Source organism: Oncorhynchus kisutch, linkage group LG5 (genome assembly GCF_002021735.2).
Source record: "Oncorhynchus kisutch isolate 150728-3 linkage group LG5, Okis_V2, whole genome shotgun sequence".
Classification (NCBI taxonomy): Eukaryota; Metazoa; Chordata; class Actinopteri; order Salmoniformes; family Salmonidae; genus Oncorhynchus; species Oncorhynchus kisutch.
This window is the reverse complement of record NC_034178.2, coordinates 3545117-3552603: the sequence shown is the minus strand read 5'-3', so window position 1 is coordinate 3552603 and position 7487 is coordinate 3545117. Positions and strand designations below refer to the sequence as shown.

Here is a 7487-nt window from a genome sequence, read left to right as displayed (position 1 = left end):
CCAGGGTCTTGAGCTTGATGATGAGTTTGGAGGATATTATGGTGTTAAATGCTAAGCTGTAGTCGATTAAACGGCATTCTCACATAGGTATTCCTCTTGTCCAGATGGGTTAGGGCAGTGTGCAGTGTGATTGCGTCGTCTGTTGGCCTATTGGGGCGGTAAGCAAATTGGAGTGGGTCTAGGGTGTCAGGTAGGGTGGAGGTGATATGGCCCTTGACTAGTCTCACAAAGCACTTCATGATGACGGAAGTGAGTGCTACGGGGGCGGTAGTCATTTAGCTCAGTTACCTTAGCTTTCTTGGGAACAGGAACAATGGTGGCCCTCTTGAAGTGTGGGAACAGCAGACTGGGATAAGGATTGATTGAATATGTCTACTTCCGGCGCCAACAGAGATGGCCGCCTCGCTTCGAGTTCCTAGAAAACTATGCAGTTTTTAGTTTTTGACGTGTTATTTCTTACATTGGTATCCCAGGTAATCTTAGGTTGTATTACATAGAGTCGGGAGGAACTACTGGATATGAGAGCAACGTCAACTTACCATCATTATGACCAGGAATACGACTTTCCCAGATCCTGTGTTTTGCCCACTACCCAGGACAATGGATCGGATCCCAGCCGGCGAACCATAACAACGACGCTGTAAAAAGTCTTCTGGACAGGCTCCGGAGACAGGCACATTGCGCACTGCTCCCGAGCATAATACTCGCCAATGTCCAGTCTATTGACAACAAGGTATGCTCCCGCACCCCAGGTTCTCTAGGTATATACAGTGGGGCAAAAAAGTATTTAGTCAGCCACCAATTGTGCTTAAGTTCTCCAACTTAAGAAGATGAGAGAGGCCTGTAATTTTCATCATAGGTACACTTCAACTATGACAGACAAAATGAGAGAGAAAAATCCAGAAAATCACATTGTAGGATTTTTTATGAATTGAATTGCAAATTATGGTGGAAAATAAGTATATATGTTGAATGAGAGAGAGCAGGACAAAGAACTGCATGCTGATTGGCTGAAAGCCATGGTATATCAGTCCGTATACCACAGGTATGATAAAACAGCCCTTAGCCACGGGTATGATAAAACATTTATTTTTACTGCTGTAATTACATTGGTAACCAGTTTATAACAGAAATAAGTCACCTCGGGGGTTTGTGGTATATTGCCAATATACCGTGGCTAAGGGCTGTATCCAGGCTCTTCGCGTTGCGTCGTGCAAAGAACAGCTCTTAGTCATGGTATACTAGCCACATACCACACCTCCTTGAGCCTTATGTCGTTCTGCCCCTGAGCAAGGCAGTTAACCCACTGTTCTCCGGGCGACGAAGATGTGGATGTCAATTAAGGCAGCCCTCCGCACCTCTCTGATTCAGAGGGGTTGGGTTAAATGCGGAAGACACATTTCAGTTGAATGCATTCAGTTGTACAACTGACTAGGCATCCCCCTTTCCCCTTATTGTTAAGTATAACCAGATTAGCCACACCAGCAAAGCTGTGATAACCAGAGAGAGTGATGGAGAGAAGCAGCATTTACTAGATGAGGCAGGATCTACTGATAACACAGGTAATGTTGTGAGTAACAGCCCGCTCAAACGAAATGACCAGAATCAGGGTTGGAATTCCAATGCCTTCCAGCCTAGATCTCAGGTGAGGACACTGACTAAGGTATCTGGAAACGGAGAGGGAGAAAGAGAGAGGGAAGTGAAGGAAGAGAGTAAGGGAGAGGAGGAGACCATGTCACGGGCTCATCTGACCCCCTCCAAAGCCCAGAGATGGCTACCAGAAATGGATAGAGCTTGAACCACAATCAGGATACAGGGGGGACAGAGGATTATGGGAATGGATCTGACCAGGAGTCACATGAGGCAATGGTCCGAGGTTTTGATGCAGAGACAGGGGGAGATGGAGAGAGGGAGAGAACGAGGGAAGATGAGATGGAGAGGGGGAGGAAGAGGGTAGAAGAGATGGAGAGGAAGAGAAGACACAGGATGAAGGGAAGGAATAGGAGGAATCCAGCAGAGCCCCATTCAACAGCCAGACTGACAGAAATGACTGTCTGGCCACAGGTAAACAAGAGAGATAGGTAAGATTTAGAAGGTTTGGGTTTTGTGAAGTGAATACCATTCTGATACTCAGTCACAGTTATTTTATAAATTTTTTATTTTACCTTTATTTTACTAGGCAAGTCAGTTAAGAACAAATTCTTATTTTCAATGACGGCCTAGGAACAGTGGGTTAACTGCCTGTTCAAGGGCAGAACGACAGATTTGTACCTTGTCAGCTAGGGGATTCGAACTTGCAACCTTTCGGTTACTAGTCCAACGCTCTAACCACTAGGCTACCCTGCCGCCCCTATGGTATGTGGTTAAATCATGTCCAAGTATTTTAATGTTGTTGGTAAAGGAATAGGAATTCCTTTGTTCAGTTTCCACTGACCATGTGACCTGACCTGTGTGTTTCTGTTTGTATGTGTGTGTGTCAGGTAATCCTGAGATCTACATTGGTATTGGTGCATGTGTCCTGCTGTTGGTTGCTGTTGTGGTCTGGCTCATCAAGAAGCGTTCCAAAGGTAAGCCCATGTCTTTAAAATAAGTACAGTAATACCTTATAACAGGGTTCTTTATTATGAATCTCCTTAAAGTTGTATTGACATGGTGCTGATTCATTGTGTTTAGTTTAGACTCATAATCAACTGAAGAAAATCTGTTTCATCTCCCTTTCTCTCTAAGCCCTCTAGTAGCTCCATACCTGCATATCCACTGACTTCTCTTCTTTCCTCTCCCTTGGTTTTGTAACTAAGGCCAAGCTAATTATGTGGCTCAATCAAGATCTGTAAGCTCCCTTGGTGACACCACAGCTGATACTTTCCAATCCAGTCATGACATCCCTGTTCCTCTAGATTTGCAGAGAACAGGGAATGCCAGCCATCTTGAAGAGTATTGAGAGAAGGCGGTGGCAATCAGCTAGGCAGAGATTGGGGAATGCCAGCCATCTTGAAGGCAGAGATTGGGGAATGCCAGCCATCTTGAAGGCAGAGATTGGGGAATGCCAGCCATCTTGAAGGCAGAGAACAGGGAATGCCAGCCATCTTGAAGGCAGAGATTGGGGAATGCCAGCCATCTTGAAGGCAGAGATTGGGGAATGCCAGCCATCTTGAAAGCAGAGATTGGGGAATGCCAGCCATCTTGAAGGCAGAGATTGGGGAATGCCAGCCATCTTGAAGGCAGAGAACAGGGAATGCCAGCCATCTTGAAGGCAGAGAACAGGGAATGCCAGCCATCTTGAAGGCAGAGAACAGGGAATGCCAGCCATCTTGAAGGCAGAGAACAGGGAATGCCAGCCGTCTTGAAGGCAGAGATTGGGGAATGCCAGCCATCTTGAAGGCAGAGATTGGGGAATGCCAGCCATCTTGAAGGCAGAGATTGGGGAATGCCAGCCATCTTGAAGGCAGAGATTGGGGAATGCCAGCCATCTTGAAGGCAGAGATTGGGGAATGCCAGCCATCTTGAAGGCAGAGATTGGGGAATGCCAGCCATCTTGAAGGCAGAGATTTGGGGAATGCCAGCCATCTTGAAGGCAGAGATTTGGGGAATGCCAGCCATCTTGAAGGCGGAGATTGGGGAATGCCAGCCATCTTGAAGGCAGAGATTGGGGAATGCCAGCCATCTTGAAGGCAGAGATTGGGGAATGCCAGCCATCTTGAAGGCAGAGTTTGGGGAATGCCAGCCATCTTGAAGGCAGAGATTGGGGAATGCCAGCCATCTTGAAGGCAGAGTTTGGGGAATGCCAGCCATCTTGAAGGCAGAGATTGGGGAATGCCAGCCATCTTGAAGGCAGAGATTGGGGAATGCCAGCCATCTTGAAGGCAGAGATTGGGGAATGCCAGCCATCTTGAAGGCAGAGATTGGGGAATGCCAGCCATCTTGAAGGCAGAGATTGGGGAATGCCAGCCATCTTGAAGGCAGAGATTGGGGAATGCCAGCCATCTTGAAGGCAGAGATTGGGGAATGCCAGCCATCTTGAAGGCAGAGATTGGGGAATGCCAGCCATCTTGAAGGCAGAGAACAGGGAATGCCAGCCATCTTGAAGGCAGAGAACAGGGAATGCCAGCCATCTTGAAGGCAGAGAACAGGGAATGCCAGCCATCTTGAAGGCAGAGATTGGGGAATGCCAGCCATCTTGAAGGCAGAGATTGGGGAATGCCAGCCATCTTGAAGGCAGAGATTGGGGAATGCCAGCCATCTTGAAGGCAGAGATTGGGGAATGCCAGCCATCTTGAAGGCAGAGATTGGGGAATGCCAGCCATCTTGAAGGCAGAGATTTGGGGAATGCCAGCCATCTTGAAGGCAGAGATTTGGGGAATGCCAGCCATCTTGAAGGCAGAGATTTGGGGAATGCCAGCCATCTTGAAGGCGGAGATTGGGGAATGCCAGCCATCTTGAAGGCAGAGATTGGGGAATGCCAGCCATCTTGAAGGCAGAGATTGGGGAATGCCAGCCATCTTGAAGGCAGAGATTGGGGAATGCCAGCCATCTTGAAGGCAGAGATTGGGGAATGCCAGCCATCTTGAAGGCAGAGATTGGGGAATGCCAGCCATCTGGAAGGCAGAGATTGGGGAATGCCAGCCATCTTGAAGGCAGAGATTGGGGAATGCCAGCCATCTTGAAGGCAGAGATTGGGGAATGCCAGCCATCTTGAAGGCAGAGAACAGGGAATGCCAGCCATCTTGAAGGCAGAGAACAGGGAATGCCAGCCATCTTGAAGGCAGAGAACAGGGAATGCCAACCATCTTGAAGGCAGAGATTGGGGAATGCCAGCCATCTTGAAGGCAGAGATTGGGGAATGCCAGCCATCTTGAAGGCAGAGATTGGGGAATGCCAGCCATCTTGAAGGCAGAGATTGGGGAATGCCAGCCATCTTGAAGGCAGAGATTGGGGAATGCCAGCCATCTTGAAGGCAGAGATTGGGGAATGCCAGCCATCTTGAAGGCAGAGATTGGGGAATGCCAGCCATCTTGAAGGCAGAGATTTGGGGAATGCCAGCCATCTTGAAGGCAGAGATTTGGGGAATGCCAGCCATCTTGAAGGCGGAGATTGGGGAATGCCAGCCATCTTGAAGGCGGAGATTGGGGAATGCCAGCCATCTTGAAGGCAGAGATTGGGGAATGCCAGCCATCTTGAAGGCAGAGTTTGGGGAATGCCAGCCATCTTGAAGGCAGAGTTTGGGGAATGCCAGCCATCTTGAAGGCAGAGATTGGGGAATGCCAGCCATCTTGAAGGCAGAGATTGGGGAATGCCAGCCATCTTGAAGGCAGAGATTGGGGAATGCCAGCCATCTTGAAGGCAGAGATTGGGGAATGCCAGCCATCTGGAAGGCAGAGATTGGGGAATGCCAGCCATCTTGAAGGCAGAGATTGGGGAATGCCAGCCATCTTGAAGGCAGAGATTGGGGAATGCCAGCCATCTTGAAGGCAGAGATTTGGGGAATGCCAGCCATCTTGAAGGCAGAGATTTGGGAATGCCAGCCATCTTGAAGGCAGAGATTTGGGGAATGCCAGCCATCTTGAAGGCAGAGATTGGGGAATGCCAGCCATCTTGAAGGCAGAGATTGGGGAATGCCAGCCATCTTGAAGGCAGAGATTGGGGAATGCCAGCCATCTTGAAGGCAGAGATTGGGGAATGCCAGCCATCTTGAAGGCAGAGATTGGGGAATGCCAGCCATCTTGAAGGCAGAGATTGGGGAATGCCAGCCATCTTGAAGGCAGAGATTGGGGAATGCCAGCCATCTTGAAGGCAGAGATTGGGGAATGCCAGCCATCTTGAAGGCAGAGATTTGGGGAAGAGGAGAAAAAACAATTACTAGAGGAAGAACTTACTTGGAATACAACTGTAAAGGACAGGGTCAATCAGAACAACCAGAACAATGAGGCTGTGAAAACTGGAGAGGGAGAGAAGAAACCATTACTAGACAAGGCAGGATCCACTGATACAGATCTTATTGTGAGTAATAGCCCGTTCAAACTGAACAACCAGAATCAGGTTAACGGTTGGGAGTCCGAAAAGAGACAGAGGGGGAAAAAAGTGTAGAATCCAAACAGACCATGAATGTTACCATGGGGAGTATTACCGAAGAATCCGGCCAAATTGCTCCTCCGAAGCCACCTCGGAGCAGCCTTAACTATAATTCACCGTACCCACAGATTCTGGAGACACAGCACAGCAGTGGGAGAGGACGTGTCCAAAGCATGGGTGGTTATGGCACAGAGGGAGCGGGTGATGGAGAGGGAGATGGACAGTTTATGCCCCAGAAAGTCCTAATCTTAGACACAGGGCAGGAGAGCAGAGGAAAGGATGCGGGGAAAAGAGAGGAGGGAGAACACGTTGAGAAAGAGAAGGTAATAGAAGATGATTTAGTGACAGAGGAGGGAGAGGGGCAAGAAGAGACAGGTAGGAGAGGTGATGGAGGAGAAAGAAATGGACAGGAGAGACTGAAAAGAATGAAGAAGAGCAGGGAAGAAGGGAGAGGAAGAAGAGGGAGAAGAAAGGAGACACAGAAGGGAGAGGAAGGAAAGAGCCAAACTTCTCCCAAACAAACACTCCATTGCAATGACCCCCTACCACCTCTCGCCCCAAAACCATCCAATATGGCATGGCAACCAGATTGATGTAGAACGATATTTAGTTGAATTGTTATTTGTTTTTGTTGATATTTAATTTGTTTTAGGCATAGGGGCATACGGATCCAAGATGGCGTAGCAGTAAGTCGTCCTGTCCTGTCGTGTCCCTGTATATATCGTTTCTTTTTCGTTTTTTACATATTTTTCTCCGCATATCTCTTTAAAAACATTTTGCTAAACCTAAGCTTCCAAATACTCTCCTGCAACCCGCCTCACCCAATGTAGCTATTTTTCCTAAAGTATTTATATTTACTTCGGAACCCCTCAACTGAAGCTAGCCAGCTAACCACCAGCTATGCTAGCGGTCTTCAGCTAACCGGTCATCAGCTAACCTGTAGTTCGGAAAGCTCTCGCCAGTTCGAACAACGCGACTCCAACCAGAGCATAACGGACCTATTTATTCTTCATCCCCGGATTCATCCCCGGATTCCCACCGCAAACGGAACATCTTTCAGCTGGATTTTTCAGCTGGATCTTCACAACTAGCTATCTAGCCAAACCGCAACCCCGGATGTTTACTCCTGGCTAGCGTTTCCACCCACTTAGCTTGAAGCTAGCCCGGCCTGCGCACCTGTGCTACCACCGTAGCATACTCCTGAGCTACAATACCCGGGCCCACGACCGGTCTATCGATGTCACCGCATGAAGAGGAATAAACAGACTCACCCCATCGCGACGTCCCCCAAAGGCTAACTCTCTAGCCAAAGGCTAACTCTCTAGCCCTCGCTATCTCCCTGCTTGCTAATTCGGTCTGCTAACTGCTAGCTTGTCCAGCTCCGGTCCGCTAACTGCTACCTTGTCTAGCCCGGGCCT

General features: G+C 48.7%; 1 long non-coding RNA gene across 1 annotated transcript; it reads left to right on the top strand.

The window, feature by feature from the left end:
* The first annotated feature begins 534 nt into the window (after positions 1–534).
* Positions 535–6824, top strand: LOC116374149 (uncharacterized). The gene is made up of 3 exons (XR_004209928.1): positions 535–733; positions 2481–2567; positions 2898–6824. It is a non-coding gene; the product is annotated as an uncharacterized LOC116374149 (long non-coding RNA).
* The last annotated feature ends 663 nt before the right edge of the window (positions 6825–7487 follow it).